The sequence below is a fragment of the Canis lupus genome, chromosome 27 (genome assembly GCF_048164855.1).
Source record: "Canis lupus baileyi chromosome 27, mCanLup2.hap1, whole genome shotgun sequence".
Lineage (NCBI taxonomy): Eukaryota > Metazoa > Chordata > Mammalia > Carnivora > Canidae > Canis > Canis lupus.
Window position 1 is genome coordinate 46,821,770 of NC_132864.1, and position 25,576 is coordinate 46,847,345.

The following is a 25,576-nucleotide window of genomic DNA, read 5'->3' on the forward strand; positions in this document are numbered from 1 at the left end:
TCTGGGGCGGACCCCGAGCTTCGTGCAGCCGCAGCCGCGCGCACCGCCGCCCCGGGGGTTCGGGTTGGCCCGGCCTCGGCTTACCCCTCAGGGGACGACTGCGTGTCCCGCGCCGGCTTCGGCGACCCGTCGGGGTAGTGGGGCCTCCCCGGAGAGCCTCTGCGCCTCCGCGGGCGCCTTCCCGAAGCTTCTGCCGTCGCCGCCCACCGCGCACGCGGCTCCGGGTCCGGCGCGGGCTTCCGGCTTCCGGCTTCCGGGCGCGTCCGCGCGGCCTTCCGGGGCCCAGGCGGCCTCGGGGCCCCTCGCGCGGAGGCCGCCGCCGCAAGGCCCGCCGGGAGACGCAGGGGGCCGGGCCGCCCTGGCGCGCGGTGGGGAGCGACGCCCGTGTGGGGCCGCGTGTGGGGCCGCGAGTGGGGCCGTGGCCGCCCTGGGGAGGCCGCTTCCCGCTGCTGACGGCCGCGCCCGCCGGGTTCGCGCCGCACCTCCCCGCCAGGCGCCGGAGAGGGAAGCGCACGCACAGCCTGGGTCCCCGCAGCCGCCCTTGGTCCAGGCCCAGGTCAACGCCCTCCACCTGGGTGACGTGAGTGTGGGGCCGCGGGGCGGAGACTGCGGCCTGAGCTTGAAGGGCCGCGGCGGCAACCCCTTCGGGGCCTCTGATATTTATATATATATGCATATTCACATAGAGAGAGAGAGAGAGAGAGGGAGATTACAAACAGTGGGAGGGGCAAAGGGAGAAGCCGACGCCCCACTGAACTAGGAGACCGACATTGGGCTCCACCCCAGGAACCTGAGATCGTGATCTCGCTGAAGGTAGATGCTTCACCAACTGAGCCACTCGGGCACCCCTGCTTTGTACTTTATACATTTATTTGAGAAAATCTTTTCAGAGGATTGGGATTTGAATTGTCAAGGAATTTTTGAAAATGAAAATAAGTTCAAATAATCAAAATTAAAAACTATTGGTCACAGCTAAAGAGAATGAGCTGGTGACAGGGCCAGGAGAGTAATTATGTAGAACGGGCTCAGACCTCAGGGTTCAAGTCCTCCCTCTGCCATCGGCTGGGTGCATGACTTTGGGCAAGTTTCCTGACTTCTCTGTAAAATAGAGAGATTTATTTTCCATCTGTAAAATAGAGATGATAATAGTATCTGTTTCATATGATGGTTGTGAGGATTAAGCGAAATATATATGTCATGTAGAGGAATGTTTGTCACAAAACATGTCCTATGTAAGCACTTGTCATGATTACTGCCATCTGAGAGGTTTGAGCGAAGCATAGCCATGCTAACAGTTGGAAATGGTTGGGAAATAGGAGAGCAAAGTGTGGAAGGACCAACAGTAAATGTTAATTACACACTTACTCTAGAATAGGTAGGTCTGAGGGGTTCACAAGCAAACATAAGCTGTAGTTCATCACACACGTGTGTGCACACAGTTTTTATTTAAAGATACAAAGGGAGGAGGGGCAAGATGGCGGAAGAGTAGGGTCCCCAAATCACCTGTCCCCACCAAATTACCTAGATAACCTTCAAATCATCCTGAAAATCTACGAATTCGGCCTGAGATTGAAAGAGAGACCAGCTGGAATGCTACAGTGAGAAGAGTTCCCGATTCTCTCAAGGTAGGAAGGAGGGAGAAAAAGAAATAAAGAAACAAAAGGCCTCCAAAGGGGAGGGGCCCCGCGAGGAGCCGGGGTAAGGCCGGGCCGAGTGCCCCCAGGACAGGAAAGCTCCGTCCGGGAGAAGCAGGAGCTGCACCAACCTTCCCTGGCGGAAGGGCACCCGCAGGGAGTTGGAGCAGGACCCCAGGAGGGCGGGGATGCCCTCGGGCTCCCTGGGACACTAACAAGACACCTGCGCGCCCAGGAGAGTGCCCCGAGCTCCGTAAGGGCTGCAGCGCGCACGGCGGGACCCGGAGCAGCTCGGAGGGGCTCGGGCGGCGGCTCCGCGGAGGGGGCTGCACGGCCAGGAGCGCGAATCCAACAGCGCAGACCGGGAGCACAGGGCACCGGACACAGCCCAGGATCCGGGCTCCCCCCAGGACAGGCAGAGGCCGGGAGGGCCCAGGATAGCAAGGATGCTCCTGCCCCGAGCTGAGCAGAGCAGCGGCCCCGCCCCCCAGAGCCTCCAGGCCCTGCAGACAGAGAGCACCGTAGTTACTGCGGGGGCTGAATCCAGGTTTCCAGAGCAGCCACTGTGGTTGTTCCTCCTGGGGCCTCACGGGGTAAACAACCCCCACTGAGTCCTGCACCAGGCAGGGGGCAGAGCAGCTCCCCCAAGTGCTAACACCTGAAAATCACAACAGGCCCCTCCCCCAGAAGACCAGCTAGAAGGACAAGTTCCAGGGGAAGTCAAGGGACTTAAAGTATACAGAATCAGAAGATACTCCCCCGTGGGTTTTTTGTTTGTTTGTTTGTTTTTTGTTTTTTTTTTTTTTGGTTTTTTTTTTGATTTCTGTTTGCTTCCCCCACCCTTTTTTTCCTTTCTTTTTTTTTCTCTTTTTCTTCTCGTTTTTTTTCCTTTTTTCTTTTTTCTTTTTCTCTTTTCTTTCCTTCTTTCTCTCTCTTTTTCTCCTTTTCCCAATATAACTTGTTTTTGGCCACTCTGCACTGAGCAAAATGACTAGAAGGAAAACCTCACCTCAAAAGAAAGAATCAGAAAAAGTCCTCTCTCCCACAGAGTTACAAAATCTGGATTACAATTCAATGTCAGAAAGCCAATTCAGAAGCACTATTATACAGCTACTGGTGGCTCTAGAAAAAAGCATAAAGGACTCAAGAGACTTCATGACTGCAGAATTTAGATCCAATCAGGCAGAAATTAAAAATCAACTGAATGAGATGCAATCCAAACTAGAAGGCCTAATGACGAGGGTTAACGAGGTGGAAGAACGAGTGAGTGACATAGAAGACAAGTTGATGGCAAAGAGGGAAACTGAGGAAAAAAGAGACAAACAATTAAAAGACCATGAGGATAGATTAAGGGAAATAAACGACAGCCTGAGGAAGAAAAACCTACGTTTAATTGGGGTTCCCGAGGGCGCCGAAAGGGACACAGGGCCAGAATATGTATTTGAAAAAATCATAGCTGAAAACTTTCCTAATCTGGGAAGGGAAACAGGCATTCAGATCCAGGAAATAGATCCCCCCCCTAAAATCAATAAAAACCGTTCAACACCTCGACATTTAATAGTGAAGCTTGCAAATTCCAAAGATAAAGAGAAGATCCTTAAAGCAGCAAGAGACAAGAAATCCCTGACTTTTATGGGGAGGAGTATTAGGGTAACAGCAGACCTCTCCACAGAGACCTGGCAGGCCAGAAAGGGCTGGCAGGATATATTCAGGGTCCTAAAGGAGAAGAACATGCAACCAAGAATACTTTATCCAGCAAGGCTCTCATTCAAAATGGAAGGAGAGATAAAGAGCTTCCAAGACAGGCAGCAACTGAAAGAATCTGTGACCTCCAAACCAGCTCTGCAAGAAATTTTAAGGGGGACTCTTAAAATTCCCCTTTAAGAAGAAGTTCAGTGGTACAATCCACAAAAAAAGGACTGAATAGATATCATGATGACACTAAATTCATATCTTTCAATAGTAACACTGAACGTGAACCGGCTTAATAACCCAATCCAAAGGCGCATGGTTTCAGACTGGATAAAAAAGCAGGACCCAACTATTTGCTGTCTACAAGAGACTCATTTTAGACAGAAGGACACCTACAGCCTGAAAATAAAAGGTTGGAGAACCATTTACCATTCAAATGGTCCTAAAAAGAAAGCAGGAGTAGCCATCCTCATATCAGATAAACTAAAATTTACCCGGAAGACTGTAGTGAGAGATGAAGAGGGACACTATATCATAGTAAAAGGATCTATCCAACAAGAGGACTTAACAGTCTTCAATATATATGCCCCGAATGTGGGAGCTCCCAAATATTTTAATCAATTAATAACCAAAGTCAAGAAATACTTAGATAATAATACACTTATACTTGGTGACTTCAATGTAGCTCTTTCTATACTCGATAGGTCTTCTAAGCACAACATCTCCAAAAAAGGATCCTACACCCAGCAGAAGAAGAGAGTTAATTAAGATTTGAGCAGAACTCAATGAAATCGAGACCAGAAGAACTGTGGAACAGATCAACAAAACCAGGAGTTGGTTCTTTGAAAGAATTAATAAGATAGATAAACCATTAGCCAGCCTTATTAAAAAGAAGAGAGAGAAGACTCAAATTAATAAAATCATGAATGAGAAAGGAGAGATCACTACCAACACCAAGGAAATACAAACGGTTTTAAAAACATCTTATGAACAGCTATACGCCAATAAATTAGGCAATCTAGAAGAAATGGAAGCATTCCTGGAAAGCCACAAACTACCAAAACTGGAACAGGAAGAAATAGAAAACCTGAACAGGCCAATAACCAGGGAGGAAATTGAAGCAGTCATCAAAAACCTCCCAAGACACAAAGTCCAGGGTCAGATGGCTTCCCAGGGGAATTCTATCAAACGTTTAAAGAAGAAACCATACCTATTCTACTAAACCTGTTTGGAAAGATAGAAAGAGATGGAGTACTTCCAAACTCGTTCTATGAGGCCAGCATCACCTTAATTCCAAAACCAGACAAAGACCCCACCAAAAAGTAAATTACAGACCAATATCCCTGATGAACCTGGATGCAAACATTCTCAAGAAGATACTAGCCAATCGGATCCAACAGTACATTAAGACAATTATTCACCATGACCAAGTAGGATTTATCCCCGGGACACAAGGCTGGTTCAACACTCGTAAAACAATCAATGTGATTCATCATATCAGCAAGAGAAAAACCAAGAACCATATGATCCTCTCATTTGATTCAGAGAAAGCATTTGACAAAATACAGCATCCATTCCTGATCAAAACTATTTAGAGTGTAGGGATAGAGGGAACATTCCTCGACATCTTAAAAGCCATCTACGAAAAGCCCACAGCAAATATCATTCTCAATGGGGAAGCACTGGGAGCCTTTCCCCTACGATCAGGAACAAGACAGGGATGTCCACTCTCACCACTGCTATTCAACATAGTACTGGAAGTCCTAGTCTCAGCAATCAGACAACAAAAAGACATTAAAGGCATTCAAATTGGCAAGAAGAAGTCAAACTCTGCCTCTTCACCAATGACATGATACTCTACATATAAAACCCAAAAGACTCCACCCCAAGATTGCTAGAACTCATACAGCAATTTGGTAGCGTGGCAGGATACAAAATCAATGCCCAGAAATCAATGGCATTTCTATACACTAACAATGTGACTGAAAAAAGAGAAATTAAGGAGTCAATCCCATTTACAATTGCACCCAAAAGCATAAGATACCTAGGAATAAACCTAACCAAAGAGGTAAAGGACCTATACCCTAAAAACTATAGAAGACTTCTGAAAGAAATTGAGGAAGACACAAAGAGATGGAAAAATATTCCATGCTCATGGATTGGCAGAATTAATATTTTGAAAATGTCAGTGTTACCCGGGGCAATATACACGTTTCATGCAATCCCTATCAAATACCATGGACTTTCTTCAGAGAGTTAGAACAAATTATTTTAAGATTTGTGTGGAATCAGAAAAGACCCGAATAGCCAGGGGAATTTTAAAAAAGAAAACCATATCTGGGGACATCAAAATCCCAGATGTCAGGTTGTACTACAAAGCTGTGGTCATCAAGACAGTGTGATACTGGCACAGAAACCGACACATAGATCAATGGAACAGAATAGAGAACCCAGAAGTGGACCCTGAATTTATGGTCAACTAATATTCGATCAAGGAGGAAAGACTATCCATTGGAAGAAAGACAGTCTCTTCAATAAATGGTGCTGGGAAAATTGGACATCCACATGCAGAAGGATGAAACTAGACCACTCTCTTGCACCATACACAAAGATAAACTCAAAATGGATGAAAGATCTAAATGTGAGATAAGATTCCATCAAAATCCTAGAGGAGAACACAGGCAACACCCTTTTTGAACTCAGCTACAGTAACTTCTTGCAAGATACATCCACGAAGGCAAAAGAAACAAAAGCAAAAATGAACTATTGGGACTTCATCAAGATCAGAAGCTTTTGCACAGCAAAGGATACAGTCCACAAAACTAAAAGACAACCTACAGAATGGGAGAAGATTTTTGCAAATGACGTATCAGATAAGAGGCTAGTTTCCAAGATCTATAAAGAACTTCTTAAACTCAAACCAAAGAAACAACCAATCCAATCATGAAATGGGCAAAAGACAGGAACAGAAATCTCACAGAGGAAGACATAGACATGGCCAACAAGCACATGAGAAAATGTTCTGCATCACTTGCCATCAGGGAAAAACTAATCAAAACCACAATGAGATACCACCTCACACCAGTGAGAATGGGAAAATTAACAAGGCAGGAAACCACAAATGTTGGAGAGGATGCAGAGAAAAGGGAACCCTCTTGCACTGTTGGTGGGAATGGGAACTGGTGCAGCCACTCTGGAAAACTGTGTGGAGGTTCCTCAAAGAGTTAAGAATAGACCTGCCCTACGACCCAGCAATTGCACTGTTGGGGATTTACCCCAAAGATTCAGATGCAATGAAATGCCGGGACACCTGCACCCCGATGTTTCTAGCAGCAATGTCCACAATAGCCAAACTGTGGAAGGAGCCTCTGTGTCCAATGAAAGATGAATGGATAAGAAGATGTGGTTTATGTATACAATGGAATATTCCTCAGCCATTAGAAACGACAAATACCCACCATTTGTTTCAACCTGGATGGAACTGGAGGGTATTATGCTGAGTGAAGTGAGTCAATAGGAGAAGGACAAACAGTGTATGTTCTCATTCATTTGGGGAATATAAATAATAGTGAAAGGGAATATAAGGGAAGGGAGAAGAAATGTGTGGGAAATATCAGAGAGGGAGACGGAACATAAAGACTCCTAACTCTGGGAAACGAACTACTAGGGGTGGTGGAAGGGGACTAGGGCGGGGGGTAGGGGTGAATGGGTGATGGGCACTGAGGGGGGCACTTGACAGGATGAGCACTGGGTTTTATTCTGTATGTTGGTAAATTGAACACCAATAAAAAAATAAATAAATAAATAAATAAATAAATAAATAAATAAATAAATGTAACTTGCTAAATAATTTCTTTCTTTTTTCTTTAAAGATTTTATTTATTTCTTCATGAGACACACACACACACACACACACACACACAGAGGTAGAGACACAGGCAGAGAGAGAAGCAGGCTCCATGCAGGGAGCCTGTTGTGGGACTTGATCCCAGGACCCCGGGATCACACCCTGGGCTGAAGACAGATGCTCATCCGCTGAGCCACCAAGGGGCCCTCTTGCTAAATAATTTCTAAGTATAAAATCAACTTCGTGAGCTAAATATTGTCCGAAAAGACACCTAAAGTGTGTATATTTAGGAAAACCTATGAGGACAATTAGTCCCTTCCTTGTGAGGAAAATTATCCCTTCTCAAACATTCACTCTTATTTGATCTGATGGGTCTAAAAAAAAGTCCTTAAAAATGGATTTAAATCCAACTTCATTTCAATCACTTTCTTCAAGAATCTGGTTTTTGACATCAATAGAATCATAATTTTAAGTATATTTAGTTCTCAATTTTATATAATCAACCGCATTTCATCTACTGATGACTTAAGACATGTTTTCGCATTTACATTTTTCTGACGTAATTTCCTCCTGAAGCAACATTGTCCAGGCTCCCAAAAGTGTCTACTTCTCCCTTTGGCCACCTTCCTTCTGTTAATACACAGCCTTATTTGTGTGTGTGTGTGTGTGTGTGTGTGTGTGTGTGTGTGTTCTCTCCCTCCTGGTGAATTTAAATGTGGAAATATCAAACAGTAAGTTGATTTCTTGTTGGCAGCTTAATAATAATATTTAGTGGGAAAAAGGTAAGGAAATTAATAAAAATGGGCTTGATTTCCCTGGCATTCAGTTCTGTGCAGCTTACCTTTGACCACTAATGACTGCATTTGTAGTGACCACTAATGGTCTTCATTTGTAGTGACTCTACATGTTACCCTGGAGAAACAAGCCATCATCACGTCTTTATCTTAATCAACAGGAGCTTTGCCTTCTCAGACTTTCTTCATTGCATGTAGAGACTGAGATTGCATCCACAGAAAATTGTGTTTGCTCCCTAAGTGACAGGATAATTACTCCACAGTGCTTTTGCTGTGTGCTGATGACAAGTCTGAGCAGGAGCTTGAGGACAGGGATGAGGAAGGACATGGCAAAGGGGGTCAGTGCCATAAGTATTGATTCATTACTCTCCCCAGCAAAATACTAGTCATTTCTGCCTGAGAAGAGGTCAAATATTATACTCAGGAGGGCTCGTAACCATGTGCGGGACCCCACAATGAGGTGAGGGCTAAAACAAGTCTTTTCTGAACTGATCTTTTGACTGTGCAAGTCCTCCCAGGTGCTGGGGGCAGATCCAAGAGGGCAGGGCTGGGGTCAGTTAAAAGCCATCTGGGCATCCCTCTTCAGACTCACCAGCCTACTCTAAGACACGAAACAAGCTTGATTTTCAGTATCATTAAGTTTCACTTTTTCTGTAAATTGTGTTAGGTAAAACTGAAAGTGGGGAGAGGGACCAAGGGGGAGGAGGAGGGAGGAAGATTCCAAAGCAGACTGCACTGAGCATGGAGCCCATGTGCGTCTGGAACTCATGACCCCGAGATCAGTTGCTGAGCTGAAACCAAGAGTCAGATGCTCAACCAACAGAGCCACCCAGGCACCCCAGGTAAAACTCTGTCTTACCCAATTGTTTTTCTACACTGTGCCAAAAATTTATTCTGAGTGAAAATACTCTGAATTTAACCCCTCAGAGCAGCCAATGAGCTAATGTACATTTGCTCATGAGTTATGGCCAATGAGGAGCCTGTAGAGACCATGCATGTGTGCTACAGAAATTAACTGACTTGCCGGGCTAGCTCCTGTGAACCAGTCCAAGGGAGAAAAGTTCTTCCATCTGACTCCCTGACATGGTTTCAACTGTGATGTTTTGTGAACTAGAGAGTATAGTTTGGGTGTTAAAATATTATGTAATGAATCCAACAGATGATATGAAAATATGCACTCCAACACTTTCCATACACTGTGTAATGTGACTCAGGTTAAGCAGAGAAGGAGCATTTGTTTGGTGAGTGTGACCCAAATAAATCAGGATAGAATTCACAAATTGGTTAATATATACCCTGCACTATTTCTTATGTGATTGGAAAGAAGTTCAGGGGTTCGATTTCAGTAAGAAATGCCATGTGCAAAGATGCACAAGACATATACTTCCAGTTTGGGTACATTGTAGATGCATTAATCTTCTATTTTTTAATAACCGATATTATTTAATGCTAGTGAATCCACTTACGTTTTAGAAACAGAATAGAACTCCATCATAATGTAGCTTACTTATATTTAGATTGGGTAATAATTATGATAATTACAAAAATTTACTGAGTCCTTAATATAGGCTACATCCTATCCTAAGTACCTTACATGTGTTAAGTTATATAATCCTTTCAACAATTCTATGGAGTAATTATTATTATTTTCTTCATTTATAAAAGGGGAAACACGTATGGAGAAATCAAGGACTTTTTTTTAAGGGATACACAGCTGGAAATTAGTAGAGTCCAGATAATCTGATTTTAATCTTTTTTTTTTTTTATTTTAATCTTAACCACTAAGGTACACTGCCCCTGTGAGTATAATATGGCACTTGTAAGCATGGCACTTAAACAAAGTAAAACACATGGTAACTAAACAAAATAACACAAATGTAATATAGTACTTATGGTCAGTAAATCAAAAATTATTACATTTATAAAGAAGTACTATGGTTTGTCATAAATTGTGTTTATGTGGATGTCTCTAATATTTCTTAGGAGAGAAGTTGTTTCTGTTTCCACCAAAGTCAAAAAATTGCTAAAATATTATACTTAATTATGAGTTTTAAATCTATTGATCTTTAGTATCATTGTCCACTATGGAAGAGCTGTGGTCAGTTCCATATAAAAAAAGGGTAGTTGGCAGTTTTTGTTCAGATTTTATTTATTTATTTATTTTAGAGAGAGGGTACACACCCACGTGCAGGCCATGCAGTGGAGAGGAGCAGGAGAGCATCTTATGCAGACTGTGCATTGAGCACAGAGCCCAATGTGGGGCCTTGATCTCATAACCCTGAGATCACAACTGAAACCAAGAGCAGGATGCTTAACCGACTGCTTCACCCAGGTGCCTCTTGGCATTAGTATTAGTCATTTCAAAAGTCATTAAAGGGTTGACTTGATCTCTCTGAATTTGTTATATGCCCTTGCTTTTGTTGCTATTGTGATTCAGTGTACCATGGTGACTGCATTATGCATTCTCTGTAAGTTTGGACAAATCCACAACCTTATGAAAGCTCAGTGTTCTCATCTGGGTGAGAATATTGGTTCATGGGGTGGTCAGGAGGGATAAATGAAATGTGTATAAAGTACTGCTATTATCACATTCTTACCCCTTAACTGGGATGCTTACTTGCCATATATGATTTCTTGGATAGCCCTTCATTAAACTTGTGACTAACTCATATTTTTGTATTTGCAATTCTTTGGTGCTTTCTTCGTTGACTGTCATACGACCATTCTACAAACAAAAGTGAAAATGTACTATGTTGCAGGCATTTGGGCAATGTCTTTGGAATAACACATTTCTGGTTGTCCTGTTAATTTTCCTAGGATTGGTTTTGCATTAAAGGATGATTCATTTTGAGTGGAGTATTCCAGTCTTCTGGATAAACTGTACTAAAACATGAGAACAGGGCATTCCTCTTTGCTCTGTACATACTCCAGCTAATGATGGTGGAGACATAATTGCCTTGTCCCCAAGTAACATCAAGGATAAATAAATGCTCATGAATGCTCTTTTCTGCTCTTATGACTCAAATACACAAGTATTTTTTTGTTCTATATTCCCATGAGACATATCTCTGGCTTATCTGATTTGGCTAGTTTTTTTTTTAAGATTTTATGTATTTATTCATGAGAGACAGAGAGAGAGAGATAGAGGCAGAGAGAGAGAGAGAGAGAGAGAGAGGTAGAGATATAGGCAGAGGGAGAAGCAGGCTCCATGCAGGGAGCCCAATGTGGGACTCAATCCTGGGACTCCAGGATCATGCCCTGAGCTGATGGCAGATGCTTAACTGCTAAGCCACCCAGGTGTCCCTGATTTGGCTAGTTTTATACACTCCTCAGTTTCTTATCATTAGTCCTTTCCTTTCATATATGAATATCCAACATAACTTAATATAAAATTTTAGTGCAAACTGTGTACCCATAGGATAATATTTTTTTTGATGGATTGAAAGGGAGGGATATTAGCACCTGCATTTGGTACAATGAGCTTATTAAGAGTTTATGTGGAGTTATATTTCAGGTTAATATCCACTGTATTTTAAGATTTTACTTATTTATTTATTTGAAGAGAGAGAGCATAGCATGAGCAGGGGCAGAGGGAGATGGAGAGAGAGAATCTCAAGCAGACTGTGCTGAACAGAGCACAGAGTCTGACACTGGGCTTGGTCTCACAACCCTGAGGTCATGACCTGAGTGGAAGTCAAGAGTTGGGATGCTTAGCTGACTGAGCCACCCATCACCCCTGTGTAGTATATTTAATAGTAAGCTCTGTTTGTGAGGAAATGATTCTTTTGGAACAAGAAAATAAGCATTATTTGTTTACATCATCTCTAACAAAAGATTTACCTGATAGCCCTTCATGCTTCCCAGTAACACGAGCTGAACTGTGGAGAAACTGAGAATAAGTGTCTCTGGTCTGCATGATCCTGGTTGGTTAGCTATCTGGTTTCTGACTTACTGAAGGATGTCTCCGGGCTGAATTAATGGCCACACATCTCCTGGTGATCCAGTCATTTCACAGAAGCTGTTTTTCCCTTTACACTTTTTACCAGTAAGTACCTTCCTAGTTGTGGAGATGGATTCTCATGAAAAAAAATTGAGTGATCCAGCTTGAAAAGAGAGTAAACAAATACAAATTCTAGTTCAAGGGTAAGTTAACTAATGATAGACACAACAAATATTTGTTACATACATTGAATAAAAATGACATTAATAATTTGACATTTTTCAGGATCAAATGAACTTCTTTATTTTATTAGATATTTCAGGGATAAAGCTTAAGTGTAAATAATACCCTGCTATCCCTGCAGTTTAGGAGCAGTGCTGAAAAGACCAGAGGTCTTTCTTTCCCACAATGATAAAAATACAATAAAAAATAATAATCAGATACCACCTTCCATATGCTAAGCATGGCAGTGCTACAGAACAATGCATTAAGTAGCTATTCTGTGCATACTATTTTAAAAACCTATATCAAGTGCTTGAGTGATAAACATGCAAACTGCACACTAAGACAAAATTTGAGTTTGAAAAAGAAGCAGGCAACCTCAACATTATAGGAAAATAGTTCCCTTTTTCTAGGAAGTTATAAAGAGGATACTTTGTGGCACACGGGTGTAAAAATTCTCTACCCTACTAGACCTCCTTCAACATTGACGTCCATTTTGCCAATAAAAAGAAAACCTAATGAGGTAGAAAATAATTAATCATAAACTCCATTAATATGAACCCAAAGTCTACACTTACTTTCTAAAAAATAAGCTAAGGGAGTGAAGAAAATATTAATGTAATATATAATGCAAATGTATCTTCCCATGTTTGGAGATTTAAGACATTAGAGTCTGTTACCTTAGGGAAATGGGAGACGGAATTTCAAAAGCTAGAGAATAAATTGACAACGTGGTAATTTTCTGAGGGTACTACTCAAGTGGCAGCAATTATTTTGAAAAGATTATTGTGAAATGTGTGGACCCTGGAGGGTACTTAGGACTAAGCCATCTGTGTATAGCCATACCACTTGTCATATATAAAGATGTTCCCTCCATCCAGGCTTTGAAGTGTTGACACTGCATTACTCATCCCTTCTGGTCTTTATAGCTCCACAATGGCACATGAGGTGAGGGGCATTTGGGGATTAGCCCACAGGGTACAACACCCCTTGAAAGGTAAAGAGAGGATCTCCAAAAACTTATTCACAAACATCACATTTTCTTGGAGCTGGCCAACTTTTAGGAACATTAGTCAACTCTCTACAAACTGTAGAGACTCTTATTTTACAGATTTAGAAAAAAACTGAAAATGGACATCATAGTTCTAGTGGTCTGAGGACACCACATATCAAGATATCAGAGTCTTGTAACACTTTCATACTTGAAATTATAGCCTAACTTATACTTTTGATTTTTTTCTATGGGCTAGAGATGACAAATAGAATAATATTAAAAACCACAAACATTAATTCTTATTTTCAGATGAGAAGTGGAGATCCTGTGATGTTAGGTAACTTCTGCAAACTGAGAAATTAGGAAATTCTGCTTTGAATCCAAATCTGTCTGACATGTAGACCCACATAGATTTTTTTTCAATGGAAGCTTTTAGATGAGGAGACATATTTGAAGACTGCTTAACAGTAGAAAGATCTAGACATGGTAAAATGACTTAGGTTTCAATTACAACAAGATATCTCCTGAGATTGCATTTTATCTTGTTCTATTTCCCCTAATTGATTTATTTCCAGTTATAAGTTATCCTCAAGAAACTGGCTCATGATCCTGTTGTTTTATATACTGGTTCATTATCCGAGTAAGCATAGTTTCCTCTAAACTAAATCCATGTGATCTATATTTTAATAAAGAGTGTAGACTCTATATTGTGCGGGAGTTCTGAGCCCTGAATCATGACAAATCAAAGAACACAAGTTATCTGAAACTTCTCTGGAATGATCCAGAGCTTCTTGCACCTCATTGTACTCATCAATCCCAGTCTTGGTTGCTATTGTTAGACAATACACTATATTTCCCTGGAACTGGCCTTCCATACTATTTGGGGGATTTTAAAGTCATGAATGATTCTACTAACATAGCTGACAAAGCTGGAAGCAATCAGATTCATATCCAAATGTACTAGACGAAGAATTTGAGATTGTAGAAGTCTACTAGCTCTGCTTGGATATATTGGTCACCATGTCCCAAGCCAGGATCATAAGGGCTTCTGACTGATTCAAGAGCAGGTTTTGCTGCTGTGTTGGAAGAGTTTGGTGCCAGCTGTCCGGTGATGACTTTGTTACTTGGGACAAAGTAAGGTCTAAGGCTTGTAGGATGATTAGAAATTTAGCATGTTCTTAAATTCTTGGTAATTCTGAGTCCCTGGTGATGGACTCAAGCTTAATTACATAGGAAAGATCTAATCTCCAATGTGTGGAGGGGTATGGTGGAGTGGAAAGCATCCAGTACAGCCTCCAGATTAAGCCAACCCTGACTGGAGTTCTGGCTGTGGAATTTGGAGACCATATGATCTTGGACCAGCCACTTGACCACTCCAAGACATTTTTCCAATCACAAATTTCTCACAATAATAAGAAATTCATTCATAGGGCTGTTGTGACCATCTAAGAAAAAAGTTGTATGAAGCTGTTCTATAAATTGAAAGGAATTGTTTAAAGGCTAGCTTCCTCAGAGCCTTTTTTGGAAAGGGACTAACAGTATAAATCCAATAAGAAATATATTAATGCCTATAGTTAGTTACTATTTTTTTTTCTTATAGATGATGCTGATAGAGTCAAGGTTAACTAAGAGGAAATCTCTCAACAGTTTGCAGTAGTAAGGGACATAGAAGGTAACTGTTAGATACAGATTAAGGAAAGTCCACAAATAATAATTTGTGTTTATTCTCAACATATTTAACAATAATTAAAGGTCATAGAAACCTAGAATTCCACACACATAAGTCCCACTTCTCTTCACAACCATGAGCAAAAATCCTCACATAATTCTTGCGGCAGACTTGTGGGTTAATATTAGGGAGTAGAAAATAATGTGATTTTGGTATCTTATAATGAAAATTTCATTTCTATTTAGTATTATAGTGCATGAGAACTGATGGATTTATTGTCAGAAGGTTTGGTGTGTGTGGTTGGGATTTTCCCTCAAAATATGGGATACATGACACTTATGTTCCCCTTCGAGCAGTCCAGAGCAGGAGAGGCATACAGGGCTGCTGCTAGGGTGAGACATACTTTGTTCTGGCAGCTGAAACGGCTTTCTATCTGAAAGATGTTTCCTTCCCACTGGGCAAGACATGTCCTACGTATCATGGTGTCAAAATGAGGATCCTAAGAAATCCGTGTTGAAGTTCTAGAAGTTGTCATTATTGTCAAGTCCTGGAAGCTATATGCGTTTCTACTATAAAGGTCAAATTGAAGCCAATACCCAAATTCCTCAGTAATTGGAAATGTTTATTAATAGAGAAACATCCAGACTTGACACTTAAGCAATTTCATTGGCTGCAAAATAAGATGAGTCTTTGCAGCCACCTTCATTACCTCTCATTTCTTCAAGCTACCCATTTCTTGTAAAATAACTGCAATTCCTGAGGTCTGTTGCTGGCATTGATGTTTCTGAAGCAGGTGTGTTGTTTTGCAAGGGCTGCCCGGGGAAGGAGCTGCTTTGCACATTGGTGACCTCATGTAGCATGCTCTAAGATAAGGAGTAAAAAAGGTGAGTTCATTCCTGCATAGTAGGATAACGGATGTGACATTTGAAAATAATTTTTGTTATGAAGTAGAAACTTATATAAGACTGTATGAATTATTAAAATGACAAGACGATTCCAATTCCAATTAGTAAATTCTATTATTTTAATGTCGCTAATTAAACTTAAAATATTTAGAAATTGTTACAAAGTATTGAACAATATTCAGCAGGAGGGCAGCCCTGGTGGCTCAGCAGTTTAGTGCCACCTTCAACCCAGGGCCTGATCCCGGAGACCTGGGATCGAGTCCCACGTCGGGCTCCCTGCATGGAGCCTGCTTCTCCCTCTCCTTGCCTGTGTCTCTGTCTGTCTCTCTCTCTCTGTGTCTCTCATGAATAAATAAATAAAATCTTAAAAAAAAAATAGCAGGAAAGCCGATTCGTAGTGATAATACCAACAGCTGACACACGTTGAACTCAAACTATAGGCCAGACTCTGTCCTGAGTGCTTCATTGGATTTATTTATAATTGTCATGTAAGATACATTGAGGCTTTGAGAAATCAGGTCATTTGCTTATGATTACTAATTCAGTAATGCCTTTCTGGGACTCCTACTGGTCAACTTCCAGAGGCCACATTCACTGCGTTGCCGCCTTCCCATCATGTGCTTTCTGCTTGGGTCTTGGGTTTTCTAAGCAACATGATGTGTACGTAGAGCAGTATACAGCAAACGCTGCATTACGTTTGTAAATGTGGACGGGATCAGATGCCTTTTTCATAGGGATGATGCTATTTAAATACTGTTTCAAGGCTATCTTGCATTTCTTCTTCTACTGATTATCCCCCAAATCAGTGTGGTCAGAAGAAGGCTATGTTGGCAAAGAGAATATACAGTAGGGTTGTTCAGTTACAGGCTGCTCATCCAGCAAGGGCGTAAGTACATGCAAAGCACTGTGACAAAACCTGGGAAAGGTCTGGGAGATGTAAATGCTTAACCTCTGGTATTGTCCTTCCCTAGGTGGACACACCAGAAACCAGAGCTGAGTGCTGTTTTTGGCTTAGGCCTCTGCCTTCTGTCATGCTGGGCTTGCTGGTGGTACATCTGCACATGCTTTCTCTTCCTCAGGAGACTTCCTTCTGTGGCTCCCACTGACCAAGCCCTGAGCAGCAGTGACAGTTCTGTTCAAGCCCCAACTTCTTTACCAGCTCAGACTGGCTCTCTTCCTGTCTCAGTTCTTATTACCAGAAAAATGTGCTTTTGTGGCAGTTGACGTTCTTGTATCATTTTTGCCTGCTTAAGAAGAGAAAAACATGTGCTGCAAACTCGGGGACAACATCACGGGCATTATCTTCATCTGTGTATCTTGGCAACAGACTTTATACACTCCCAGAAGGTAAAATGAAGACTTGTTGATTGGTGCATTTTTATAAATTTTGCTCATTTATGTTTATTTAAAAAATTGACTCCTATAGCTTTTCCACTTTCCAGTGCCGTGTGATTTAGGCATAAGTTCTGTGACCTCTCAGGATCTAATTTAACAGGAAGATTGCAATAGAATGAAAAGCTGAGATATTTTGTATTAAGAAATGTCTTTTAATGGATACAATGTGAATCTTATATTCATCCAATTTTCTCTTGCTGAATGTGCTGTTAGTACATATTTCTGTTTTGGGATGACCCCTATTCCTTGTAATTTTACTACATAAACAGTTGATAGAATCCTGTTTATAAACCACCATTCTTCAGGAAGAATTGGTGCATTTTAAGTGAAGAGCTCTTATAGAGATCATCTTCACAAGGAAATTACTTCCCTCTTTTTAGTAGGAAATGTTAGAGACGTTATTTTGCCATGATTCTCCAGGCTCCATCTACATCAAGCATTTGAGTTGTTCATGTCTCAATATAAAGGAGGACTGTAACTTTTCAAGATACCCAAATCTGCTGAGCTGAAAAGTCTTGTTACTCATGACTCAATACTGATGAAGAAATGAAAAGCACTCAGATTTGTTTTGTGGTTGACAAAGCAGCTCCATTTTTTGTTAGTTTCCTGGGCGTCCCTTTTGCAAAGTGTCATCTATTCATGTACTAAGAGCTTCTCACGAGTCATGGGCTGTCATAGAATCTGGGCTACACAGTTCACATTCAAAAGGTCCCTGTCCCCACAGGACATGCATTTATTTAGTGGGACAGATGGACATTTAATGACAACGATAAAAATATCATGCTCCATGCTCTCTATGGCACAATTCTGAAATAAAAAACCCCAGAAGACCAAAACTTTTGCATAATTCATCTGGCTTCTCCTGGCCTAAGTCAACAAAAGGCCATCTATAATCTTTATTCCTCACAATTACAGTGAATAGTCATATCTTAGTTACAGAAATATTAATGCGCTTGATCTGGGGTTGCTGCCCCTGGTCCTGTGGGGCACACAATAAAAGTAGAATATATGCACTGTATTGCTTTTCTAAGGTAGAAAACGCCTGAATTCTCAAAGATATTTGGCTGTAAGGGTTTCAAGTAAGTGTCTGCCCTGTGTAATGTGGGCAGTGATAAATCTTATGAATAAAAATAAAGGAGGGAAAGTGACAGGAAGTGCCTGGAAGGGCTCTTTCCTTTCCTGAATTTAGTGCATTGGATCCTTGCTGCATTTACAGCTCTCCAGTGTCGTTAAAATAAGATTTATTTTTGTTGTGCATTTGTGTTCTGCAGGGCAACTTTGGGATACTGCACCCTGCTGCATCTTACCCCAAAGCAGGATCCCAATACACGCTTCTTTCAAAGTTCAGATGTAGAGAGGTTAAATATCCTCGAATCTAACCACTGGGCCCTCGCAGCTGTCTATCTAAGCACATAGCTGCCTTTTTCAGAACAGTACTCCCAGGACAGGCTTTATGACTTCATTTTCCTCGTGAGCATCTCCTACCACCACATCACTCTCAAAGCCTGTGGTGGCCTCTTGGCATGATCAGAGAAGTGGACGCACATCTTCTGGGCAATACTGCTAACTCAGGTTTTTTCCCTCTACTCATGATTGAAGAATGTCACCTTGAATTTTTTCATTATCACTTTATATTCATTAAGTATTTTTCTTAAGTTTATGTTGAAGATGCGTTTATTCTAAAATAATATTCTCTGTTAACACTTGAGTTGAAATATGTATGGGATATCAGCTATCTGACCTTGGCAATTTAAAGTCCCCCCAATTTTTTAAATCATCTTTAATTGAGAATGATAAATAAACTCACCTGTCAATAATACTCTGATGTTAACTACTGTTATTCTTATTTTTTCAATGATTTCCACCTTACTAGATTGTTTTGAGTATCAAATGTCCTGATGGGTATAAAAATTATTTGCATGAGCTGATTTTTATTCACTGTTACTTATGGTTCCTGTGGTTAGTAGAATGAATAGGCGACTTCTAGAAATATGCCAAAAGAAAACTAAATTAAGTATTATTGACTACATAAGATAAAATATCCATTTATCAATTTTAGGAAAGAATGGCTTAGAAGGAGCCACATGTGAAACACGTAAAGCTTAAAAGTAGGAAAAAAGTCAGACTTGAAGTTAGGAAATGAAGGTTATTAGATCAGAAAAATTATCAAAATTAGTATGATATAAAATACAAAAAAATGCACAAAATTTATAAGATTTTGCACATGCTCATACTTCTGCTTATGCAGAATTGTACAATTCTGTACAAAGTTACACAATTGTAACAAATAATCAGAAGGACAGGAAAGGGTTTTATTCACTCTTACCTGCAAGAAACAGTCTAATAATAAAACTTTGAAATGGCATGTATGAAAGCATTTATATAAAAAATATTTTTTTTAACAAGTGTCTGGAAAAATATCTGGTCTGATTGCTTTCTAGTTGCAATTTGCATTTTTGCCAAGTACATTTGTCATTTCAGATTTAAGTCACAGTTATTCTAGATTGACTTTCTACCCAATTTAAAAGTATCCATTAGACAGGTTGATGATAAAATATTCAAAAGTGGTCTTAACTGCTTGTTTTGAGTCATGATGATACCAATGTGTCCTCTTCCTTGCCTCTGGCAAGCCTGGAACTAGACATGGCTTCTAATACCCAGATGGCACGTTCTGAACAGTCTGGAAGCGAGGAGAAAGCTGGTGAGCTGGGGCAGTGTCTTCACAGCTGCTGCCAGGCCTCTCTGTGAACCGATGATTGTGGTGCAGCTTACAGAGGACAGTGTGAAGTGGGGACAGGACACTAGGCCCGGGGGTCGCTAACTCCCTGAGGAGGTCTGTGAAGTCTCCTGACCTCACCAGGCTTGGGCTCCTTTATGGGCTAAATCCAAGCTTTAAGATTTCTTCTAGTCCAGAATGTTTTACTTTTATAAAGCGTGTACCCAGGTGTGCAAAAGAAATATTCTTTTTCTGTCAATTGTTGCGAAGTGCCTCTTCTGCCAAGGCCAGACAGTATCTTTGATGTATGTGCTGGATTTTGTTTAGTGACATGTAAACCCGTCACTGACTGTCCCATCATTGTCACTCACTGTGGCTGGGCTGTCAGGTGGGCTCACCTGACCATCTGTGGGCGTCTGCCCGAGGTAGTGCGTGCCCAAGCTCCACAGTCTCCGGCCTGGTCCTCACAGTCACTCCTCCACAGTCCCTCCTGTCATGACCCAAGACAATGCCACACATCTTCTCTCTTTCTCCCACCCTCTTGCTCCTTCTTGGCCAACACCTCCAGCTTTCTTGGAGGTGTAAAAACTATAAGCTATTGCCTCATGAAGACAAACGGGAACGTCGTGTGTCGCCTGGGCCAGTCTCACCTCTCTGATGTCACAGCACGTGCAGAGGCCAGGGCAGCTCTTGAGGCCCCCCTGGGCCTGGCCAGCACCCCTGCCTGGGACGCCCCGAGAGAGGGCAGGGTGCAGCTCTTCCTGCCCAAACCGTCACCATCGATTTCCAGGCTACCTGTCCGGGCCTCCTCGTCCCCTCTCTCAGAAAGGGAGGAGAGTGGCCAGACCAAGATGAAATATTCTCCAATATCCATTAGCAGATCCAAACCTTGGGCCCATGATGAGAGAATGCTGGTAATTCAAAAGCCATGTTGTTCTCAAATGTATTAACGAGGGGATCAAAATCCTATCTTCCCAGTTAGTGCTGAGCATAACTCACATCATACTCTGTATATACCCAGTGAAGACAGTTTCCTGAAGGCAGGTGTGCACGTGCTGGGTGTTTGCTCCTCGCCACAAGGGTTGACCTTGGGTATAAACAGGGTACATGTGCCCACGTGCCAGTTCATACTCGAACATGTTTGTCATCACATATTTGTTACTATTTCATACTTCTGTCTTGATTTTTATGATAAGATACTTGTGATAAATGATTCCCTTCTTAAGGCTAACATGACATACAAGGGTAATAGAAAGAGTCTGAATTTTTAAAGGCTGTCAATATTGCAAAATTCTGAGGTTACTTGGGCACGATTGGTAACTATTATCTTTTATTTTTATGGCCCTGAACAGGGTGGAAAATGTGTATTTCCATTTTAATATCCCTGGAAACAGATGACTTCACAGATTTTTTTTTTTTTTTTTACCATACAATAATAAATGATTTGGGCATAAAATTTTGCCTTTCAAAAAAAAAAAAAGATGTCAGTGACATCAGAAAAATGACAGAAAAGGCAGCTCCTACTTCCCGTAAACCAATACAAAAAATACAAAAACGTTGAAAAGTATCCAGAAACTGTCATAGCCAACTTTGTCAAAAGTCTAGGAGACAAAGTTTACTGCAACCAAGCTAATTACTGCTGGATTCAGAAAAAGGCAACTTCGAGCCGGTAGGAAAGTTCCGTGATGTTTCCATGTGCCCCCAGCCTGTCCCCCCAGCTGGATGGAGAGCCCAATGGGAACGCTGGCCCTGGTTCTAGGAGCAGAGCCTGCCTTGTGCACACACGGTGGCCTTGTTTGCTCTCACCGGAAGTTCCCACACAGGCACCTGTTTCTGTTTCACTAACTCAGACCTCATCCGGGCTGGAAAAGTGCAGGTGCTGCTGGGAGCTTTGGAAGTGGAGGGGACAACTTGCAACTGCTTGGGGCTGTCCTTGAGATGTTTCCCAGCCCATCCTAAAGCCAGAGAAGAAGAGCCTGGGAGGATTTCCTAGAGACATTAGGGAATTTCAAAGCACTTCTATGTGCTGAGGAATTTAGAAGCCTGCAGGCACATGTAGAAAAAGTACAAGGCAAGCTCAGAAAACATCTGAGGAGCCCTTGTGGTCTCAGACCCCCACCGAGCTTGGGGGAAGGGAAGGCTGGCTGAATGAAGACAATCTGTCAAGATTCACACAAGTATTTGTTGTCCCTTCCCTTGGCTTTAGGGCAGCCAGCGGGGGGGGGGGGGGGGGGGGGGGGGGGCAGGGCTGGGGAACATCACAGGCATCCCACCTGGGAGTGGGAGTTTGTGGAATGTCAGCCTGGGCTTGGTCCTCAGAGGCCTTCTGCTCCCTCATCATTTCCCCCTGAAAAATTCTGACCCTTAAATCATTAAAGTTGTTGAAGGCGGGAGTTCTCATCTTCTGTACCTTCTTCCTGCTGAACAGGGGCAAAGAGAGGTCCCTGCCTGTGCGTCACTGTGTGTCAGTCAGGAACCATATCGGGGAGTTGGGAATGAGAGAGGCAGTTGGATCCCACATGGAAAACACACATGAGCCTCCCTGAGTAGTTGGAAGTCATGTCTGGGAAAGTCTTGGCACCAGGCAGGGAGACAATGGAAATGACAACAAAATTAGATTAATAATATTATGAGAAAGAGAAGCCTGCATAAGACCTTTGATAGTTGACCACAACTTTCCTGAAGTCCAGGAGTTTTAACCAGTCACAAAAGGAAAGAGAGGGATTGCTTAAAGCACCATCTTGAGTATCCACGTCAGTTAGAAATCCAGAAATATTTCTGCGGTAATCTGGAACGTGCACATAGCATCCTGTTGTTATGTTAGCATGCGTTTCACTGCGTATAGCAGTTAGAGCATCTCATGCCAATCTATGTATTTTTATGTATTTGCGTTATTTTAGTCTTTAATAGGGAAATACTATTCCTAGTGTCATTGAGGGCTTCGACTGTGTACTTATCAAGAGCTTCCATGTTCCAAACAACATCATCCAGTCCCAAAGAGGGAACAAAGATGGATGCTAGGCGGTCAAATCAATGAAATACAGAGGGTCACCACCGTTGTTTTAAATTTGGAAGGTTGGCTGGGTTGGTAATGGTTTTAATAATATATCTGTGCATCCAGGCGAAACACAGAATCCAGTGGCCTACCAGCCTGGAGGAAGCTGTGGCCACAAGTTAGAGGAACAGAGCCACTGGGTCCTGTCAGGAGCCAGTCATTTAATTCTGGGCCTCCTTGAACTGCGGTGAAATATCAAACGCAATTTGGTTTTGGATGGCCACCCTTTGAATGTGTGGGTGACCACGAGTTGGGTCTGGTTAAAGGTGGCTGTTGTACACTTGGCTAAAGCCTCCATTTGCAATTTTATATCAATAGAGGTTGCTTCAGGATAAATATGACTAAGGAATAAAACCATCCAGAAGCCCCCTTTGTTTGAGGTCCAGCGTTAACAATATCCTAATTACAAGAAATCTCTGGCAAATGGAAGAAGACTTGTCTCAGGAGATGAGGACATCCCCAAGTGCATCATCCAATGCAATCATAAGGAAAGTGGGATCATCCAACATCTCCACAAGTCCGTGGTTAGCCCCACGGGGCGGGGGTACACTCTGGCTTTTAAGGAGCGATTTTGTTATCCCAGCTACATAGAACTGGTCAAGGTGATGGTTGAGTTATACAATTGTTGGAGAATCCTATTTTTCAGTTCAAATAATCATATGCCACTGGGGTCCTGTTATTATCCCCACTGAATAACAAGCAAGAAGATTATCCATACATGAGCTATTGTGGCAATTTCTCTGAAATTTTACAAGTTTTCCATCATTTGTTTTTAGAGCTTTTAGGAAAAAGACGTTTTAGTTTTTAGTGACTTTAAGTCAAGAGATGGGAGAAGACTGGAAACCTTAGTTGGAGAGCCATAGCCAGATATTTAAGAAAAAATTTAATATTTACAAAGATGTGCTACTGAAACTTAATTTTTCTCTATAATCACTTTCATTTCCAGAGATAGCCAAATCAAGACTAATTTGTTTGTGAAACAAGTCCAATTTTAACAAACTTGTTCTAATTATTTTTATAAGCTCAGCAAGGATAACGTTTGATCATGTAGATTCAGAATCTGCTTGGCTGGAATCTTTTATAAGGAATCTAGATTGAACTCTCAGTATCCTCTCCAGGCCAGAAGCCAAGCCCAGTACTTGCCATCAGATGTGCCTGCAATTCCTGTAGATTTGGGGGAATTCCTCTTCACGAGGTACCCAAAGCATCCTGAGGTCCCTGTACCTGCCAGGAATAAGAGTCGTTACTCACCTGCCGCTGGGATCTCTGTAACCAGGTATCAGGCCAATATTTCCAAGGGGACTTATGGCTCCAGGTGTCAAAGTCAACCTCAGTTCCTTAAAGCTGTCTGATCATATCTGAGTCTATGCTTCTCTCTCTCAAATATGACATTCCAGTCAAAGCCTTGGTATAATAACCAATGTTTCCAAGGGTGTCCTGTTACAAGGAGAACTATGCAAACGACATGGTTGCTATGGAAGAAGGAATATTCAGAGACTTCTTGAATTTCAGAGAGTTCAGGTAGGGAGAAAAGTTAAATGCTTCAATTTGTTCAAAAATGAATATTCTATCACATTTCTGTAAGTCATAGATATCTTAAGAGCAAGATTCTGGAAGAGCAAAGATTAGAGATTCTGGAAGAGCAAAGATTAGAGAATCAGTAATGTTTCAAACAAGAGTCACAAACTATAATCTTCCTCAGTTTAGTTAGTTCTGGAAATTCTTACCCATTTTAGCTTTATGATTTTAATGATACTAAAAACCTGTATTTGTCCTAAAAGTCCTTTTTATAAATCCCCTTGAAGATGAAGCACATTTTGCAAGAGAATAAGTACAATTACAAATGACAAAAACTCTGAAATGGACATGGTTAAAGATCTGATGAGAGCTCATATATAGTTGGCAAGGAAATCCCGGTATTTCTGTGACATGTAACATTTTAATAATTGGAATGTTAAGAGATGATCTTTTACCAGAACATATTAAAACTTTAGGAATTGCATGTCATATCTCTGGGATAATTAGAGCATTTACCCAAACATAACCTGAGGTCTATCCTTATTGGTTTGACTTATTAAGGTCTATTAATAAGGTCTATCCTTATTGGGCTTCCCGAGTAACTTAACATACCGAATAAACAAGCCTGGTTAGTCAAAGACTTCACTGACAATTTAAATCTGGGAAATGTGCTTTAAAAACCTCAGGAAGTTTTGAAGCACATGCCTAAATACCCTTGGTTATACTCCACATGTTTCTCATCCTCCTAGCAATGGCTGAGGGACAGAAACACACAGCACCGCACAAAGCCTCCTGAGTCCTAGGGTTAGGAAGGACACGCTGCCTCCTCTGCCACATTGTGTTGGCAAGTCACGAGGAAACAAGGATTGGGAAAATAGGCACCCCTCTTTATTGAGAGAAACTGAAACATTACATAAGAGTATGAATCCAGGAGATTTAAAGAGATGGGGCCAGTAAGACAGTGAATCTCTCACAGAGAGATTTCCTGCAGGAAACAGTGTTCAATAAAGTCCACTCTTGATAGTGACAAATTTTGCAAATTGTTTAGATATTTTTCCATATTTTTATAAAAGCTTACTTTTACTTTTTAAATTGTTATTTATCTTTGAAAGTACATTTTTTTTTATTTCCTAGAAAAATACTTGGTGCTGGTGTTTAAGAGGAAAAAAGTACAAACTCCCTCCCCCTGCTAAAG

At 41.6% G+C, this 25,576-nt stretch overlaps 2 long non-coding RNA genes across 2 annotated transcripts in view; one reads left to right on the top strand and one right to left on the bottom strand.

Moving 5' to 3' along the window:
* LOC140619827 (uncharacterized) overlaps positions 1 to 25,576 on the bottom strand; it is a 512,008-nt gene that overhangs the window by 21,086 nt on the left and 465,346 nt on the right. The window lies entirely within an intron of this gene.
* LOC140619822 (uncharacterized) lies at positions 396 to 18,921 on the top strand. The gene is made up of 3 exons (XR_012019646.1): positions 396 to 580; positions 1,526 to 1,625; positions 16,669 to 18,921. It is a non-coding gene; the product is annotated as an uncharacterized lncRNA (long non-coding RNA).